The sequence below is a fragment of the Varanus komodoensis genome, unplaced genomic scaffold (assembly GCF_004798865.1).
Source record: "Varanus komodoensis strain SLA01 unplaced genomic scaffold, ASM479886v1 scaffold6_2, whole genome shotgun sequence".
Taxonomy (NCBI): Eukaryota; Metazoa; Chordata; class Lepidosauria; order Squamata; family Varanidae; genus Varanus; species Varanus komodoensis.
The window spans coordinates 11,709,849-11,731,016 of record NW_025336346.1 but is presented as its reverse complement, the minus strand read 5'-3'; the positions used below and the strand labels follow the sequence as shown (position 1 = coordinate 11,731,016).

Below are 21,168 nucleotides of genomic sequence, written 5' to 3'. Positions count from 1 at the left end.
ATGTAAGTAAGCTATACACAAATCTCTGAATTTCTAGGGAAGTTGCCTTATACAAAGTCAGAGAATGGTCATCTAGCTCAGTTTTGTCAACACTGATTGGCAGCACCTTTCCAGCTTTTCAGGCAGAACTTTGCTATAGTGGGAGATATCAGGGGTCAAGTCTAGAATGTGGTCTATGGGTGAGCTGTGAAATGTGACATGTAGAAAGAATGTGGAAGAAACATTCTGGAGAGCACAAATTTAAAACAAGTATTACCTCCTGGAACCATAGACTAAGTTCATTAATGATGAAGTCTGAACCTAGTAGACATGCTTCTTGTTGGGTTGCGTTAGGAGAAAGTTTTATATAATTTGAAAGGCTGCTTACACACTGCAATAATGATTGTAAAAAGCAGTGATAATGTTGCTCAGAGCATTCATTGTTACATCTATAGCCTACCTTTTCCTCCTGCAAGAAATCTAAAGCTGCTGAAGTTATCTATAAGGTAGGTTAGGCTGAGAGTCAGTGACTGGGCCAAAGGCACCTAGTGAACTTAATGGCCTCTTGGGGACTAGAATCTGGATTCCCTAAGTAAAATGTAATGCTATAACTGCTACACTACATTGCCTTCCAGTCATAGGAACCTAGCAGCTGAACTATGCTTAAGCAGGTTCTCGTTCTACCCAGCCCAATGTTGTCAACAGCATCAGCTCCCAGGGTGCAGGCAGATAATTTTTCAGCCTTACCAGTAAATATTGTGTATTGTACCTAGGACCTTTTATAGGCATATGCTGTGCCACAGAACTATGGCCCTTGGCTAAATCCTGTTTGGTAGATAACAACAGTGATACCTGAGAGGAAGACCTGGGTCTTTGGGATAGCACAAATAAGGCTTGGCTGCCTAAGCTATCTCTGTACTGTTGCAGTGTGTAAGATAAACTTCATAATGATGTAGGGAAGAGGAAGAATAATAAATGTAATCATTTCGAAGAACTAAAGAAAGAATGGGAAAGGAAAACTGTAATAAACGTAGAACTCTTGCTACTCGACAAGAAAATAAAACAAATCTAAGCAGCCTAGCTGTATTTAAAGCTTATAAATTACTTAAAGGAAAAGAAGTCTTTGCATCTAGTATTTTATCTTTAGGATTTAATCTGCCTAGATTAAAGGGTAATCACAACTGTTTTAAATCTTTCAAAGAGAGACTAAAGTTATAGTCTATATGTGGGTTAAAGTACTCTAATTGTTCTTGTGAATATAGAATGTTGATAGGCCAATATACCTTGTATGTTTCCTAGAAGGAAATTGAGATAAACAAACCATTTCAGAAAAATATAACTATTTTCCATGTTGGAAAAGCTTGTCATTGGACCAGAAAGCATAAAATGAAAGGGAAACAGTAATGATATGTCTGCTTTCTTTAATAGTTGCATAAACAAGTAGTAAGATTTTGTACTATCCCATTATGCTCTTTAATAAGATGAATAGCCCAACAACAAACTATCTTCTTTAATTTAGAATTTATAGGAAACACTAGAATTTGTTTCACTTGCAGAATTGTTTATATCAAGGTGATGTTTCTCAAAATTATATACCTTAGTTAACAGGGTATCCCAGGGTACTATAATGAGGTGTTGTCTAAATAATTCATTGTTTGCTTTATTGAGGTTGTGGTATTCTTGAAGTATATCTTGAACTGTGCTTTTGTTTTACATTCCAGAGATGATGACAATGACAGTGATGTGCTCTTATGTAGTATATAACTATAAATATTTAATTTGAGAATTATTTTTAAACTTTGAAATAATATGACATTTTGTAGAACTGCCTTTGAGATGAAACTAATATTTCTGGATAAATATGTAGATTTTGGTGGAAAGAACAGTGATTACAGCTGAGCCAATCAGTATAGCCCAGGTTTTGTTTCATTTGCTTGATTATTTTGTTTGATTTGTTAATAAAGATTAAAGGAATCTGGAAAGAAGACAATCCATTTGATAAAGTGTTGATAAAGTGTCTTCTTGGGGTCCATATTGGACTCATATTTGTCTGAAAGTTCATCCTCCCTATTAATTAATTAGAATATCAGATTTGCGTTAAATTAATTTCAGCTTTTGCTTTGCTTTTTGAGATCACTTTGAGATCACATGGAGAAAAGGTGAGTGCAGAGTGTCTTTCACTTAATTATAAAGCATATAACATTGCTAAATGCGTTATAAAAATAAAAAATATACACCCCACACCCCCAAAATCTAAAGATATTAAAAGGCATACCATTTTATAGGAATGCAAGAAAAGCCCTGCTGAATCAGACCCAAGGTCCCTCTAGTCTGTACATACATTGGCAGACCAGCTGCTCACAGGATCCCTCAAGCACGATGAGTGCAAGACCTACAGCTGCCCAAGTTTAACAACTCCCTTATTCTGAAAAAGAAGGTCCAGTAGCCTGTAGGAAAATGAAAAGCAGATGGCATGTGTTTAACTTGTGGGTGGCTGTCAACACCCTTGAATGAAGTCACTCCTTTTCCCCTGCTCTGTTCACAGTGTGGCATGAAAAGCATTACCAACCTTTGCTTGTTTTTTGGATTTGGGCATTTTAGGCTTCTGTAGCAACACAAAACTGCAACAGAAGCCAACAGTAGTCACATTTTGCTCTGCTTTCCCTGCCAATTAATAGTGGACAAATCTGTTTTCTTTCCTTCCCTGAGGAAAGGCCTTCTGGTCAGAAATGGCATGGACCACTGTAAAGATGGGTGTTTTCCAATACCTCCCTGCCAGATCATGTAAGTGGTTTGGACAGGACTGTCTTTTTCTCAGTCCTCCTTTCATGTAGAACATTTGTTCACCTAATCACTCATCATGTGATTTAGTTGTAGTGTTCATTTTATGGTGGGGAATGTGGGTGTCTAAAACAGCATAAGGAAGATTTAAAGGTAAACCTTTATCAATAGTCAAGTGTTATGCTTGCTCTCTGTGGGTGGCTGGATAGCATTTTCTAATTTTGTTGCATTCTCTGGCAGTGGGAGCCCAGAAACCAATACTTTCCCCCTGAAATCACTCAGGTTGTCCTACGGAGGAACAGAGGTAACCACCTAGTGCTTAGAGGTGAAAGTAAGAACTGTCTGCCCACTAATGATAAGTGCAGCTCCAGGACTGTTCATAATGGTTCTTTCTGAAGAACCTGCAGTATCTCCCACCCTGCATTTTTGCTACCCATCCATGGCAATTGCTGTAGTTCTAACATTGATGAAGAGAATGATGAAAATTTAATAGTCTGTTGTGATGTAGTATCATACTATCAGGACAATCACTGCCAGAGGAGAACTATGAAGTGCCTGTATATCCCATAAATCAAAGTGAAATTAAATGATAAAACAATAGACATTAAAATGTTTAATTAAAAGAGAGAAGAACAAGGCAAAGACCAGGGTTTTTCCCCTTCTATTTCCTTTCATCTTCACTTCTAGTGCTTTTCTAAGAGGGGAGAATACCTCGTATCCTAAGCTCCTGAAATAGTTTCTAGCTGATTCCTTGAAGCCGTTCTTGTGTTCATTCTTGGGCTTTGGTGTGATCTATTCAGCAAATGAAATAAACTGATAGCACTATTAGTAATGAGGTTCACATGTTGGACTGGGGCATTTTACAGATTTAAAATGATTTTAAAATGCTTTATATACTGTTTATTTGCACTACCTTTGTTGAAAATAACAAAACTCAAGGAGGGAAAATGTTTAGGTATGCAGAAGACAATTGGAACCACCAGAATCTGCTTGGGCGTGGAGCTGTATATTATTCCTGTAAATAAATATTTATTTATTACAGCATTTGTATATCATCCTTTTGCGGAAGCACTCAGGACAGCTTACATAATATAAAATTATGAAATACAAGATTGAACGATATAAACTAAACTAAAAAAATAGAAAAAATACAGTGTAACTGAAAACAAAAAGAAACAAAAAAAACCTTAAAATGTCTAAAACCCATTAATTGTTAAAATGATGGTTAAATAAAAAGGTCTACCTGGTAACGGAAAGAGTATAACGTTGGTGCCAGGTGGACCTCTCTGGGGAGCGCATTCCATAGTCTGGGTGCCACTGCTGAGAAGGCTCTCCTCCAGGTAGACCCCCTTCATACTTCCTTCAAGGAGAGTTCCCGGAGCAAGGCCTCCCCTGCCGATCTTAAGGGGCATGATGGTATATAGTGAAATACATGATAGAATATCAATTAAGAAATTTTGCTTTCTAAACATAATTTCATATTTTTAAAGATCATCTTAAATTGTACAGGTAAATTAATATTTTGCTTCCAGTTGGCGAACATTAAATGCTTCTGTGACTTTATCAAAATACTGTGCTTATCATCTGGGCCTTTATTTTTGTCATAGCGGTCAGTATAGAGATAAGTTGTCTTATGGCATTTAGTCTTTTTTCCTACTGAATCAATATATTATTTTACCGTATGCTTTTATTTTAAGTTAATTACTTAAGGGCCAGAGGCATGATATGTATGAATAGGAATAAACCAAAACAAGTAATGTGAACATCCCTTTCCCAGTTCTTCTCATTCTCCCACTCAATCTGGAAAAGGTATTGGAAACTTTTGCTTTCATATTTGATTAATTCCAGATAACTCATCTGGTATAACAAACTGTGGTTAATATTAACTATGGCTAACTTCAGACAAGTCAACTTCAAATCATGAGTTATAAAACTGCCTCCTTGAAATCCACCATCCACTTTTTACTATATGAACAATGTAGCAAGCAGATACATCTTTCATCATCTGGATTGGCACCCAGACATGAAGAAAGGAAGAGGGTTAACTTTTTCCCCATATAAATTCTTGATGTAGACATTTCCCAGTGATCTGCCATACATAGTGCAAAATAGAATTTTTTGCATATTATGATAAACATTTTTAGTACAGTAGCGGTTTTAGATTATATTTCATTGTATCTATTCATTTTTATATTGTATGTATATTGATCATGGTTTATAGTAATCAGTAATCCTTATGGTGATTAGGGTGCTTTTGTATTCTTTCTTATAAAAGTTGGTTTAGACTGCTTTTATTCCGGGGAAGCAATACATAAATTTGATACACAAATTATGAATAAATGAATAAACTTACTCCCTGCCATTCAGATATATTTTCAAAATGCTGTTTTTGTGCTGGTAATCATCCTTTTCCCAACTGCATCTGATAGCAATATTTCTTGAAACATCTGCAGTGTTTTTACATGAGCCTGAATAATAACATTTATTTGCCTAGTAGACCATGGCTTATGAATGTGTGTGCAAAATAATCCTATATAAAGTTTATTCATCTGATTTGTCAGGTTCTTCTCACTACATATTTCAAAGTTGAATTATTCCTCTGCTTTTATACCATGCCTGCAGTATTCCTTTGAATGTTTTGATTAGCTTACAACTGACAGTTCTTCATCTTTTCAGAACTGTTTGGGTGTGCAATACTTTTATTTAGTTGGCTAATATTTTAGTATTCTCAATCAACATTTTATATGACTTCTTACTTTTCTAACTTTATTGCAAGTTTATTGTCACTAAAATATTAAAAGATTGTATTTTTGTTAAAATATATATTAAATAAAACATACTGAGCAATATACACCTTGTTACAGATTGGTAAATCAACCCTGGTTCACATCGCTTCTCGGCCTTTTGGCTAATATCAAATGTAGTATCTGCTCTGATCAGTTTAATATCTGATATGTCCTCTATTTGAGGATTATAAATTTCCAGGTCATGTTGCTTTCTCTGGGTCACGTTGCTTTCTTAATGGTACAGACAGAGGGTTTTTCATGCAGAGGACTTGGGAGACAGCGAGGGGGGAAATATCCTTGACTTGGTTTTGACCAACGGAAAAGACGAAAACCAAACTGAGAAGACCTGGTAGATGAGGTGCAGATTAGGGGAGCTCTGGATATGATTGATCACTCCATCCCTTGCTTTGAGATCAGGGGAATGGGGCTGAACAGCAGTTGAGTACTAGAAGCTGGGACTTTGCAAGGGCCAACTTTGGTCAATAGAAGGCCAGACTGGAGAAAGTCTCCTGGGAGAGAGTACTGGAAGGCAAGGGAGTTCAGGACAGGTGGATGGCACTCAAAAGGGAGGTCTTGGAGGTACAAGCCTTGATGATACTGCTAGTAAACAAGGTGGGGAGACGAAGGACAGTGCCACCGTGGATGTGAAAAGAGGTGGTAAGAGGGATTAGGCATAAGAGAAACCTAAATAGGAAATGGGCACTGGGGCAAGTAGACAAAAGGGCATACTGGGAGGAGGAGGCCCATTGAAGAAGGATTCTTCTCATGACTAAGGCTGATTATGGGCCAAGATTTGCAAAAAATAGCAGCAGCAAAAAGGGCTTCTATCAACATGTAAACAGCAAGAGGAGGGGGAGACAGGTGGTGGGACCACTTAATATGGAAGAAGGGGATTTTGTGTACAAGACGAGCGATATCTACATGGGGAATGGAGCACAGATTAGAGTCAACCCCTCCCCCCCCCAGAAGTTGAGGCGCTCCTCAGAGCACTGGATGTTACAAAAGCACCGGTCCCTGACAGGTTACACCCAAGACTACTTTGGGAGTTTGCAGGGGTTCTCTCATGCCCTCTGGCCTCCATTTTTGAGGCCTCATGGAGAAACAGATGAGGTTCCAGAGGACTGGAGGGTGGCGTCAGTGGTCCCAATTTTCAAAAAGGGTAGTAGAGGGGACATGGAGAATTACAGGCTGATTAGTCTTCATCCATTCTAGGAAGGACAATGGAAGGGCTCATAATAGCGAGAGATCTAGTGATGCTAGATAGGGAAGGGAGGTTGGCAGCCATACAAGACAGCTTCCGCAAAAACAGGTCCTGCCAGACAAACCTTGTGGAATTCTATGACAAGGTTTCGAGGTGGCTAGATGGAGGAGTGGATGTGGATTACCTGGATTTCAGCAAGCCCTTTGACAAAGTGCCACATGATGCAACCAGTCTGCATCACTAGATCTCTCTCTAAAATAGGGCAGTAGCCACAACTGAGGAGCTGGTACTCCAGATCCAGAAGGATCTGTACAGACTATGGAAGTGGGTGGGGGACAACAGGATAGTGTTTAATGAGGATAAGTGCAAGGTCTTTCACTTGGGGCACAGGGATGGGTGTCATGAGTACAGGTTAGGGGACTAGTGTCTGAAGAGCACACTTGTGAAAGGGACCTCGAGGTGCTGGTGGACTGCAGGCTAAACATGTCAGCAGTGTGATGCGGTAGTTAAGAGGGCGAACATCACCCTTGGATGAATAGCCAGAAGCGTGGCATCTAGATCGAGAGAGGTATTGCTGCCACTCTATACAAATCTAGTGTCATTGTTGTTTAAATGCCCATGATAGGGCAACTGAGTGGGCACCAAGAAAGGTAAGCAGGGATACTGTGCATCCATGGGTACCGTGTTGTTGACCCCTGCCTCAGATGCTATCAAGTTAAGAGAATGTATCTGGTAAAAGTTGCTTTCAGAAAGATATTTGAGAAAGCACATGTTCATGGTCTAGTTGCACTTACAAAGTTACGCATCAAAACACCCTCAGGCTTAGGTATATTAGGGCTCAAATCTTAATTGGCACTAATTACCAACCTGCATCTAGGCATACTTGAGCATGTGAGATAACCTTTAAGGCCCAGTGTGGAGTAACCTTTTAATGCTCTTGATGGCTAAGGGCCAGCATATTTTAGAAAACACCTGTATTAATTGTGCCCATCTGCTAAGATAAAAGAAAAGGCCCTTTTGTGTCTCATCAAGAGTTGATGCAGATTTGAATGGTATCAAGGAAATGGCCTTCTTAGTGACTGTAACCAGATTATTGAATGTTTTTCATATAGTGTTGTTTCACTGTTTTTCATCATTTGGTGAAAACTGATTTATTAGAACAGCTTCTGATTTATGGAGGATATTTGTGATTATTTATTTATTTATTTTATTTATTAAAACATTTATATGCCGCTCCATTCGCCGAAGCCTCGGGGCGGCTCACAACATGAAGAAAAATACAATAATAACAATGGTAACAGTAATAGCAACAATATAAAAATAACAATATAAAATGATCCTATGATGATCCTATGTCCTCGGTTGGTTTAGAATTTTATTTTTTCTGAAATTAATAATTAATACATGTTTAAATATCCTGCATCTTTTGAAGATTCATTGTCTTCCTATAATCTCAGTGTTTATAATGTCACTGCTAAATAACATTTATATAGATTAGTGTGAAGTCTGAATAGTGGTTTCTGCCAAGAATAATACTTGAAGGTTTGCTTCTGACCTTGTACTTTTTCACATAAAAAATAATTTAACATAGACAACGAGTAAGCTATGATTTGCCCCAGAGCATATCCAGAAACCAAGTTAGAATTAAAAGTGTTTCCTCCTCTCCCATCCTATTTCCCCTTTTCCTCTTCTTCCTTATTTCAGAAAACAATGCTTTCCACATATTCCATTTTTTTTCTAAATTACTGGAGAAGGAAGTGGGAGCCCACTCCAGTCTCTTTGCCATGAAAACCCAATGGACAGTACAAAAAGGCAAAAAGATATGACATCAGAAGATGAGCCCCCCAGGTTGGAAGGTGTCCAGTGTGCTACTGGGGAAGAGCGGAGGGCTAGTACTAGTAGCACCAGAAAGAATGAAGCAACTGGGTCACAGCCAAAAGGACATTCAGTTGTGGATGTATCTGGTGGTGAAAAGAATGTCTGATGCTGCAAAGATCTATACTCCATAGGAATCTGGAATGTAAGATCTATGAATCAAGGTAAGCTGGACGTGGTCAAACATGGAATCATGGAGAAAGGATTGGATTACTGTAATGTTCTGTGTTTTTATTTATTTATTTATTAAGACATTTTTATGCCGCCCCATTTGCCGAAGCCTCGGGGTGGCTTACAACATTAAGTTAAAATACAAATATATTAAATTAAAATACAAACATTAAATTATAACCTTAAATTAAAATGTTTGTAAGGTGTAAACATAAAGTTAAAACACAAAAATAACAATATAAAATAAGTCTCCCTGGCCAGATAAAATCCAATAATATTAACAATTAAAATGACGCTTAAATAAAAAGGTCTTCGCCTGGCGCCGAAAAACAAATAACAAATGACATGTTGGGTTGCATTTGAAGACAGTTTAGAAATTGCAGCTGGTGCTGAAAATGGCAGCCTAGGTAATAGTGGAGGTCTAGCAGCTAGATCTCATGACGTCTTCTTAGAGGTCCCTTCCAACCACATAGTTCTGTACTTAAAGAAAACCTAGGTGGCCATCTGTCAGGCATACCATGGTTGCATACAGCAGAGCAGAGCCTGAATTGAGAAAGAGATTTAACTAGTTGATCTTAAAGATACCCTTCAACTCGGTGTTTCTGTTAGTATCCTCCACTAGCTACATGCATTGCCAATGCTTTTCCAAAGCCCATTAAAGGTGGGATTTAATTAAAGGATGCTGGCTTTGGCCTTTAAAACCATACATGCTTTGAACCTGGGCTGCCTGAAGGACTGCCTTGATCCATGGAGCTCACTGCCTGAACTGTATGGTTAGCAACAGTGACTCTGTGGACAGTAGTATGACTGGTGAGAATGGGCTCAAGGGGCTTTTATTTATAGTGGATGCAAATCTTTGGAAAGTTCATTCGGGGTCCATCTTGGCAAGCATTTAAGAAAACTCTGAAGACCCACTTCATTTCAGTTAGGTTGTGTTTATCTTGGTAAGTTCTTGGCTATATTTCTTTTAGTATTCTGTGCTGTCGGAATTTATTATTTACTAGTATTTAATAAATTCTAGTAAATAATAAATTTATTAAATAAATACATTTAAATAAAAATCAGTATTTATTATACTGATTAATTGAGAAAGTTCCACCTTCTGTTATTGGAGTTAGAGATGTATGGCATAGAATATGTTGATTACAGTTCGATTCATTGTCTCTTGCTAATATGATTCTATGTAGAAGCTGAAAGTTAAAAAATTCATAAGAAAATGTTCCTCTGAAGGACTTGGCCCAATATGTAGATTTTTACCTTGAATCAACTAATGAATGCTGATGATGAGGGTGTTTTTTAATCCTCATTTTTGACTTTGCATGCTAAGTACAATTTGCCTGCAATGACTGGAGGTCAATACCTGCAAATGCAGCAACTTTTACAGCTTCAGAGTTTCCTTTGCTACTGGAACTACTTATTAAGGTTGATCTGATATATAAATCTGTTATCTGTGTTTATAAATCCTTACTATCAGTGAATAATAGATACATAAGGTCTTAAAGAGAAGAGAATAGGGGATTAGACTGTCCTATTTTGTCTAATCAATTGATAACTATCTGTCCCATCAGCGAATCTCAGGTTACATCCCATTCTGCAAAAGTCCCATGTCTATTGGGTGCCACAACACCTCTTTAAAAAGTGTTCATCTAAGGTGACAGTTGTCTCAAGAGACAAATAAGATGGTCTGATACTCCCATCTCTTTAAGAACTTGCCACAATTAGCTAATTAATTAGCACTAAGGTGGCAAATAGCTCATATTGGAGCACTTTTTGATATTTACTGACAAGGTCCTCTTTACCTGCTTCATCAGTTAATGCAAGGTTAGTGTAAATTGAATCTCTGTGTCTTTTGATATAAAAACTTATATTAAACATCAGAATGAGAGCGCCTACTTTCTGTAATGTACTAGACTGCGGTCCTAATGATGTTTTAAAGTTTAAGACATTTGAATGGGTGATCTGCCTTTGTTGAAGTATATGCATATCTTGTTTGATACTTGATGCTTTGTGTGTGTGCACACATTTCATATGCATCGATTTAACTTGATCGATGTACATCTACATAGCTAAAATAATCTTTTCTTTCCCTTTTTATTTCATTCATGATACAAATTATTCTTTAAAATACAGGCTCAGCTAAGCAGATTTTTCCTGCCCTCTTGGCAACTACTATCGCGTCTTCAACACACAGTTATTTCTGCCAAGAACTGCAGTATAGCCAACATCCTAGTTTATAGATTGGGTGACAGAACTATTACAGCTATGTGCCAGTTGTATGTCTAATTTTTTTAAACTGAGCTTGTTAAGCCGGCGGATTCTGTGTTGATAGTTGTATTTATTACTTAACAACAGTATAACACAATACAAGTTATAGTTTGAATTAACTTTTCATTTTTTATATATATCAACTTCCTCACTATACCAGCTGTTCAAGTAGGTCAATAGTTAAGCCAGGTGCACCTAGACCAGTGGTAGCAAACCTATGGCATGCCGACAGAGAGCCCTCTCTGTCAGCATGTGGGCCTAGTCGCTCCAGCATCGCCCCAGCAGCTGAGCATCGGATAACGGCGCACATAAGGGCCATGCGCATGCTTGAAAAGGAGTAGTAGCTCCAGGCGATGATGTCACTAGCTATGATTTGTCCGAGCTTTCGCATGGCTGGTCAGTGCGCTGCCAAGGATATATATATATATCCTTGCTTGGACTGGCTGTGAGTTGTTTTTTCTAAACTAAAACCTCAGTGTTCAGGTTTTATTGCAGTGTTGGCACTTTGTGATAAATAAGTTGGGTTTTGGGTTGCACAGTTTGGGCACTCAGTGTCTAAAAGGTTCTCCATCGCTGACCTAGATCAGGGGTCAGCAACCTTTAACACTCAAAGAGCCATTTGGACCCGTTTCCCACACAAAAGAAAATACCGGGAGCCGCAAAACCCTTTTGACATCTAAAATGAAGATAACACTGCATATATCGTTTTTTACCTTAATGCTATGCTTCTTTATGATTTAGCTGCAGCTCTTGTTCAGTCACTGAAAACTGTTATTTTAATCTTATAAACTAGTAGGACTCCTTTCATACGTTTAGAATAGGAGAACAGCTTCCTGAAGAGTCAAAGTCAGTGCTAAAGGGCTACATGCATTAAACAGCAAACCCCATAAGTTCGTCAGCAGTAAAAGCAAATTAATCTACCCACGTATCATTAAACGTTTGGTTTTCTTCAGAAACTTTTCTTCGATTTATCCATGGTTGGCCTACCAGGGGAAGTCGCAGATATAGATGTGTTTAGTGACTGATTAGCAGATAAACAGTTAAGTGATGTGAATTGTGACAGGCCCCAAGTGCAGCTTTTATCATTCAGAGGAAGGAGAATACATTTGGACAAAGAGAATCTTTTCAGCAGCAGAGTTCGTTTCCTGTAACATGAGAGCCCGCAGGAAGCTTGTTCCACTCTTTCCCTGCAATGTCGCAATTTACTTAACCTGCTAGTGGGGTATTCCTGAGTGGATGCCTCATCATCACCTATTGGTATTTTGTAACTCGAAGCCTCAGTTGCAGATCGGCGACTGAGCTGGCGCATGTTTTGAGCGACGGAGCCGTAGCAGAGGGATTCAAGAGCCACATGCGGCTCCAGAACTGTGGGTTGCCAACCCCTGACCTAGACTATCCCCTCACGCTCTCAGAAACTGTCCAAGAGATGCTCGTGACTGTCATCTGTCACCCAGTCATATAATGAAGAAATCCAGAGTAGTAGGTGGTTGTTTTGCAATTATGAGCCTTTTATAATGAAGTCTAAGCAACACCAGGAAGTAAAATCTTGCCTGAAATATTGATGCTGTCATTTATTCAGTATGTTATATATATTTTAATATATTTTGGTGAGGCTATACTTTTCATTAAAAATTGCTACTTTCCCAGACCCTTGAAGGTGAGTTTAAAATACAGATGCATTTTTAAAATATATACCAAGAATTTTAATGATGTTTAGTCTAACCCACTGCAGTTGTTTCACTATAATGACAGGCTAGCTTCCGCCAAGGGTTTGGCAGTAATGTGTGCTGATTTCAAACTAATAATGGTGAATGACAGGAGCAAATTGGCAAGGCTTCCAGCCTTAGAGGTTGCAAACAGCTTATAATTCTCTTTATGACAGACATTTTAGATGTGTGATGTATATCTTGGGATGTAATGTAATTTGGAATCCCATGTAGATGAAAGGACATTAAAAAGCAGCAAGTTAAATGCTATGAGCACAATAAATCATTTGCTAGTGGGGGGGGGGGATCTCATGTGTGATGCCTGATTAACTAAACAATAAAATTCCTACTACTTCTGGCAAGACTGCAAGCAGGGAATGTATGAATTGTTCACTTGAAAATAAATACAGATTCTACCTAGAATCATGCCAGATTGTTAGAAATAACACTTTGTAAACCTAAATTTCTTTCTAAAATGCAGAGAGAAAAGGCAAGCATTTTAGAAAGTGATTGATTTTAATTTCTGTTAATGGACTATAGCCTAATAGGTTTGGGCTGCTACATTAGTGCTGCATTTCCGAACCCAAACTCAACAGGTACTTTTTTTGTGTAAATATCTGTAGAGTATGTAGACTTTTCACACTGCCTAGAAGGGTGCCAGCAGTGTCATATTTAGATCCTACTTGCTTTTAGGAATGTTTGATAGCAATGCATAATGTCCCATACCAGCTTACACCAGTAAGTGTAAAGCTAATCTGTAAAAACATATTGTTTTACAAGGTAGCTGTCTAACACTTCATTTATTTAAACAATGTATCTGTAGAATAACAGGCTCATTTGCATAACTGAAGAATTTTATACCTACCATACACTTTATACATGCCATTATTTATTATGCAACAAAAGCCTTCTGTGTTTGCACTTTGAAAGTTTTGCATTTATTTTCTGTGTGATTTTTAATTAGGTTCCAGTGGGATTTAAATCACTAATCAATAAGCCTAGGTTTAAATCATGTTTTTTCTAATAATTTGCATGCCTACCTGCCTTACTCATACGTAAAGGAACTTCATTAAACTATTCCCAAACTGGGTCTCTTTTACAACCTGATGCCATTATAGGTTTTCTCCTCCAGGGAAAGAATAATACAATCAACATCAGGCTATACACAAAAAGATCCAAAGACTTGCGGAATATTCTGCTCAGAAGGTCCACTTTCATTTTTCCTCCTTCCCTCTCCCTCTTCACACTTAGTTTCTTGTGTGGATGCATTCCACTTCTGACAGTCTTCTACTCATTAATTTTTTTGAAACTTAGCTCTTAAGAGGTGAAGGGTTGATTATATGTACATAGATTAGCAAAGGAACAATGGGATTAAGGTCTTTTTCTCAGCTCTGTATGTTTATTTTATAACAATTTTGTTGTGAAGAAGAGGCATGTGATCTCTGCAGACACAAATTCAGAGTTCTGAACTGTAAAACCAAACATCTGTGATAATACCTTCAAGACAGAAAAATTGTCCAACAATCTTACAGAAATCTTACAGAGCATGACATTGTGAATGAATTAATGGAATTCATTTCCCAACAAATGTAATCATTGCATGAATATACAACCCTAATGCTACATAATTAAAAACTACTCCTTATTTCATGATAAATAACCTTTGAACCATAATGTATCTTAAATGAACAACTATCTTTAGATAAATTTTTCCTCAAAAAGCATTTTATTTAAAAAATCCAATTTAAATAAAAAATAAAATTTAATTTTTAAAAATCCTCTCTTTTATTTTTTAAAAATGATTTTAGCTACCCTAGGAAGATGCAGTTGTTTCTACAGTTTGCTTCAGAATGGAGAGCGATGTCCAAGTTCAATTTTCTAGTGTATTTATAAACTATCAGAATATATAACACATTTTCAAGTATTAAGACAAATTCAAAACAGTCAGGAGTAAGCTCCAAAAATGCATAAATTGCATCATAAGGTATCTATAACATTTTTTATTTTTGTAAAATAAAATTTGTAAGCAAACACTACTTTTAAGGAACTTAATTTACTTGATCATGTACCAAGTGAACATAAGACAAGTTGGATGAGTAGAGAGACCTCTTTTTTTCTCACACTGGTCAGCCAGAGGCCCATGGAAAGCCCACACTGAGTGGATATTAGTGCAATAGCAGCCTCATAGTGAAAGTAATATTAGTAGCCACATCCTTTATGTGCTTTTGTGTGGTTAAAATGTACAGGGGAAATAAAGTTTAAAGTGGAAAACATAGGAAAAAAACATAGGAAAAAAAATTTCCCCCACTGGATTAGCTCCAGTAGATTTATCATATCAGTAGTGATGGTTTACTGGTATTTTACATGTTAGTAGCATCTTCTAAATTTACAATGGATGATGAACTTGTCAATCAAAAAGCTTGGTATAAGCTAAGATTTGAAAATGCCAACACCTATAACTGTTGTGTTTCTAAGTACATTGTACTGCAGTTTCTGCTGAAACCCTGTTGTGAACAGAAACCAGGATATGTCCAGAGGGAAGGCAGAACCAGCTGTTAGGAATAGGATGTTGGCAGCAGAATGAAGTGTTCTGCTTAATTTTATGCAACATACCCTATAAAATTTGCCATTGATTTTGCTAGATTGGTTTGCAGTGTTTTATATACAATCTGAATTTTTTTGAGACTTCATAATGTAATCTTCCACAGAGTATGGGAGGTAAGGTGGTAATAGTGGAAAACCTATGGTAACTTTATACTTAAAGAATGCCCAGTCATATTTTTCCAGAAACTATTAGTTAAACTATTTACCTGAACACAGGCAAGGAAGAAACAAGTTTAAAGTGCTTGCATCTGAGTCCCACAAATACATTTAGGATTGCAATGGTTATAAACTGATTTCATGCCAGTTAATCAGCAGTAAAGCTGCACACTTGACTGTTTGATGCACACCATAGCTGGCAGGGTCACACTTCAGGAAAAGCCAGTGTGAAGAGATGTTTCTTGGGATGCAGCACTGTAATTGATTCATAGCAGGATGTAGAGTAGAAAAGCTGTTCCATCCAGTGTCTTGGAAGATGCCCCCGCTTTTGAATGGAGGAAAAGGCTAATATATAAAGAAGAATCCACATTACCAAATAATTAATATAATAATTAATTTTGGTGGGGAAAATGCCCTATCAGCTAGCTTTAAAAGAAAATGGCCTTCTTTCTTCTTCATCGGGCAATTCAAGCAGTAAAAGGAGAAAAGTATGACTGAAGAGAAATGGTATGAAATGTGGGAGAAGAGATTGGAAGACCCGTTTGTTCCATTCTCAGGACTTCGTTACAAAGGCAGAAAAACAATTTTCATATTGCTTCACAACATCTGTCTTCACCCTCCATCTTCTCAGGATTCTAAGTACTTAGTCAAGTTTTGTGGAGCTTAAAAACTAATGCTTGTGCTTGTGCACATGTGTTTGCTTGTTTGTTTAATTGCTCAGGGATGTTGGATTGGATGTGTTATCACTGGTGTCACCACCATCAGTAGTCATGCCTTTTTATGGGAACATGGAAGTACATATGATGGAATAATGTTGGATTAGCATGGGGGTCCAATGAGAAACAGTTGCCCCTATGCAGTGAAGATACAAATGAAAGAAAAGCAGCCTTAGAAATGTGATCAGACAGAAACCCTTTTGCTTACAGTGGCACACTGAGTCCCCCAGGGTTGAAGCTCTGGCTTATTTTATCAACTACTGGTTGAAGCAGCTGGAAATAGGTATGTGTTTACTCCAATCTGCATACTCTGAAAATAAATTTGGCTTGTTAAGCATTTCAGTAAAAATATCTTGCAGTGTTTATGGTTTCATGAGGTCTTGGCTTTAAGTGGTGTCATTTGCAGCCAAGAAACTGTTACACAGTGACCTTGTCAGGAGAAGATTCCTATGTTGCCTCTTTCTAGAAGTTCTTAGAGCTTGTTGGAAAGTATATCTAAATATTTGGCATAATGAAGCTATCAAAACAAATCCAGGCAAACAAATTGTGCAGAAGCACCAATCAAAGTAAAGCTACATTATACACACATGCACAGGCACACAGCAAACTATAAACATGCCCTGGATCAACATTAAAATCATTATTACAAAATGGAAAGAATATGGCTCAACCATAACTATGCCTAAAGAAGGCTGCCCACTAAAATCCAGTGTTTAGGTATGGATGACTTGAGTCAGACAGGCAACCAGGAGCAGGGTGGTAGGTTTGAAAGAGCTGGAGAGATCTGCGTCTGAGATGATGGAAACTGGTCAAGGATAGCTATCACCTGGACACCCAAAAAAGCTGGACTTTATGGAACAGTGACTGAAATGAACTCATATGAAAGCCCAATTAGAATTTGCAAGAAGGCATGTGGAAGATACAGTAAACATGTGGAAAAGGTTTTTCTGGTCTGATGACACTCGAAGTGAACATTTGACTTTTCTGCAAAACTATGCCAACAATGCTCACTGTTCTAAGGACTCATCCTCACAGTGAAGCATCATGGTGGCAACATCACGTTGTTGGAATGCTTTTCTTCATCAGACACTGGGAAAATGGTCAGGAGCAAGATTTATGGAGCCAAATACAGGGCAATACTAGAAGAACACTAGTTTCAGTTTTAAAGGGATCTTGGTCCTTCACCCTAAACACACAGCAAAGAAACTCTGAATTGACTTGAAAACAAAAACCTGGACATGTTCAAATGACCTGGTCATAGCTCAGACCTCAAGCCACTTGGGAATCTGTGGCAATACTTGAAAGTTGATGTTCACCAATGGTCCCCATTTAACCTGAAAATCCTGAGGGAAAATATACAAACATCATGTGATCCAAATGTGCAAACTCCCACCTGTCATTGCTAGCAAAAGTGCTTCTACCAAGTATTGACTAAAGTGGGGCTGAACACCTATGCAATTAACAAATGCTAGTTTTGTTTACTTAACATTTATGATACATTATAGATACTTTGTACCTTCACAGTGTTGAGTATCAAGTGGTAACAATGCCAGATAAATCCATTTCAGTTCCAAGTTGTAACACAACAATATTTAGAAATAAGAATACTGATACAAGTGATTGTATTTTCTCACCTTTTGCTAAAAACCAAAATGACCTAGTTCCTTCCCCTATTTGGCATTATATTGGAGGATTGTGCTGTAGTAGTCCCAAATCCATAATTATTGCAGTGTAGGTAGCTCTGTATTTTTGATGGAAGATGAGACAAGCTAGTCAATTGTGTGTGTTACTTTGCTGCTAGCAAGTTGAACTTGAATAGCTCTAAGTGGCTGCCAGTTTCTTTTTAACCCCTCAGCGTTCCAAATGTCTCACATTCTAGCCTGCCAATTTGTTGCAGTGACCACAGGAGATCCAGAGATGAGGAATATTAGTAATCTAAGCGTCTCTAAGATCAGGTAACGGATCTCATGGAGTAGGTTACTAAGATTCATAGTCTTTCTAACATGGGGTGGTAACATGAGCGTCTGCTTCAGTGGGATCTAAAGCATCTCTGAATTCTCTTTTAGCTGTACTGGAGGAATTTAGGATACTGTTGAATTTATGGAAAAGATTTGTAAATCTTTTGAAAGGCAAGCAATTGTTCTGAAAGCTTTACAAAAGTGTTTTCAACTGTTATTATTTGAAAGCATAGTTTTCCCTTCATATTATAAAATATCTACAGTATACAGTTAATATATCAATCCTTTGATAGCCCATCTTTTGGAGTAGTTTATATTAATAGAGGTTGGCATTCATTCAGCTCCTTTAGTTCATTCAGCACATTTGGGGATGCTGCTGGTGTTCTGGTCTTCCCACTGCCCAGAAACCTCCCTGAACAAGGTAACAGATTGTGTCAAGTTCTGGAGGAACCTGTAATGATGGCTTCGGGTGACTTTACTATTCATGCTGAGGCTTCCCCTGGAAATCTAGCTTGGGATTTCATGGCCTCTAAAAAATTAATGGAGTTTTCTTAGTTTGTCATTGGTGCAACAAATAAAGTGGAACAAAGCTTTAAATTAGATTTTGTTCAATGCTGTGAGAAGAATTATTTGAAAATTGGAAGGGATTTCCAGGAACTCCATGGTCAGGGTCAGAACAGATCTAAACATATGACATTTGTTCCCTCCTGCAGGGGCTGGAAACCTCTTTGGTTGGGTCATCCCCAGGACACTGATAGAGTCCAGTGGATTTCTGAATGCTGTTAGTTTTTTTCTAATGGAAAGAGCTGAAGCCCTGCATTTACTGTTGAATGGTGAGATGTTGAGGGCCATTGACTGTACAGCCTGTTCTTTCCTTGGTATACTGGGGAGCTGTGGTCACTGAAACCAGGCTGGACAATAGGTCGAACACAATGGTGTAAGACCTGAAGTGAAGATGACCAAGCATATTGTAGAGTGCATAACTGACCAGGGCTATTGACACAATCGCTCCCAAGCGTCCTCTCCCCCATGGCATAGCCCGTTCATCTCCTTGGTATACACCTGAATTATGGGCAGTGAAGCAGGTTGGGAGACGTCTAGAGCATAGGTGGAGGAGATCACGGGGTGAATCTGACCAAACACAATTAAGAGCCCATTATTGGGCCTATGCTGTGGCAGTGAGGACGGTGAAGAAGAAATTTTTCTCTGCTTCCATTGCCTCCTCACAATGCTGTCCAGCGGAGCTCTTTTGGGTGGTGCAAGGGCTGATACATCCAGGCCCAAAGAAAGATCTCATACCAACCTCAAAGGCCCGCTGTGATGACTTTGCCAGGCATTTCAGGGAGAAAATCGCTCAGATTCGTCATGAGCTTGACTCTACTATTGAACCAGATTCTACTGAGGAGATGCCAACGATGCCGTCGAGTCCACAATTAATGAATGAATTTCAGTTGTTGCGGCCTGATGATGTGGACAAGGTGCTTGTACAAGTACGCCCTACCACCTGCTTACTAGACCCATGCCCATCCTGACTACTTAAGAAAGCCAAGGACGGGATTGGCACCTGGATCCTGGAGGTGGTCAATGCCTCTTTAAGAGATGGTCGGGTACCTTCCTCTTTAAAAGAGGCGGTAGTCCGACCAGTCCTAAAGAAGGCATCCCTGGATCCAGAGGTGGCCGCCAATTATAGACCGGTGGCCAACATCCCGTTTCTGGGCAAGGTGCTAGAGCGGGTGGTGGCGGGACAACTCCAAGCATTCTTGGATGAAACTGATTATCTGGACCCATTTCAGTCCGACTTCAGACCCGGGTACGGCACTGAATCTGCCTTGGTTGCCCTGTATGATGACCTGTGCTGGGAGAAGGACAGGCGGAGTGCGTCCCTGTTGGTTCTCCTGGACCTCTCAGCGGCTTTCGATACCATCGACCATGGTATCCTTCTGGACAGGCTAGCGGGATTGGGAGGCACCGCGTGGTGGTGGTTCCGCTCCTATCTCAATGGCCGATTTCAGAAGGTGGTGTTGGGGGACTATGGCTCTGCGCCATGACAGTTATGCCATGGAGTTCCGCAGGGATCCATTTTGTCCCCCTTGCTAATCAACATCTACATGAAACCGCTGGGAGAGGTCATCAGGAGGTGTGGGCTGTGGAATCATCAGTACGCTGATGATACCCAGCTCTACCTCTCGTTTTCCATCAATCCAGATGAGGCAGTGGCTGTACTGAACTGGTGCCTGGCCGAGGTAATGGGCTGGATGAGGGCCAATAAACTGAAGCTCAATCCAGACAAGACGGAGGTCCTGTTGGTGGGTGGTTCAGGCCTCGGGATGGGGGACTTGGGTCTTGTCCTAAATGGGGTTGCACTCCCTCTGAGTGACAGGGTTCGCAGCTTAGGAGTGCTCCTCGACCCTGAGCTGTCTTTAGAAACTCAGGTGACGGCGGTGGTGAGGAGCGCTTTCCTTCAGCTTCGGCTGATCCATCAGCTGCGTCCCTTCCTAGAGAACGACTGCCTGGTGACAGTGACACATGCATTGGTAACTTCCGGATTAGATTTCTGCAATGTGCTCTACGTGGGGCTACCCTTGAAGACGGTCCAGATACTTCAGTTGGTGCAGAATAGAGCTGCCAGGCTGCTGACAGGGACTGGGCATTGTTCTCATATAACCCCAGTTCTCCATCAGCTCCACTGGCTCCCGATTGAAGTCCGGGCCCAATTCAAGTGTTGGTTATGACCTATAAAGCCCTCCATGGCTTGGGTCCTGGGTATCTAAAGGAACGCTTGCATCCATATATGCCCTCCCGCCCCTTGAGATCAGCAACAGATGCCCTTCTCCGGGAACCCTCTGTGAATGATATTAGGAGGGTGAGTACCCAGAGGAGGGCCTTCTCTGTGGTGGCGCCCCACCTATGGAATGCGCTCCCCAGAGAGGTCTGCCTGGCGCCGAAAAACAAATAACGACGGCGCCAGGC

General features: G+C 39.3%; 1 protein-coding gene and 1 pseudogene across 2 annotated transcripts in view; both read left to right on the top strand.

Annotated features, from left to right (window-relative positions):
* Positions 1-21,168, top strand: part of LOC123034053 (IQ motif and SEC7 domain-containing protein 3-like) — a 159,106-nt gene that overhangs the window by 23,175 nt on the left and 114,763 nt on the right. The window lies entirely within an intron of this gene.
* Positions 5,649-5,760, top strand: LOC123034358 (annotated as a pseudogene).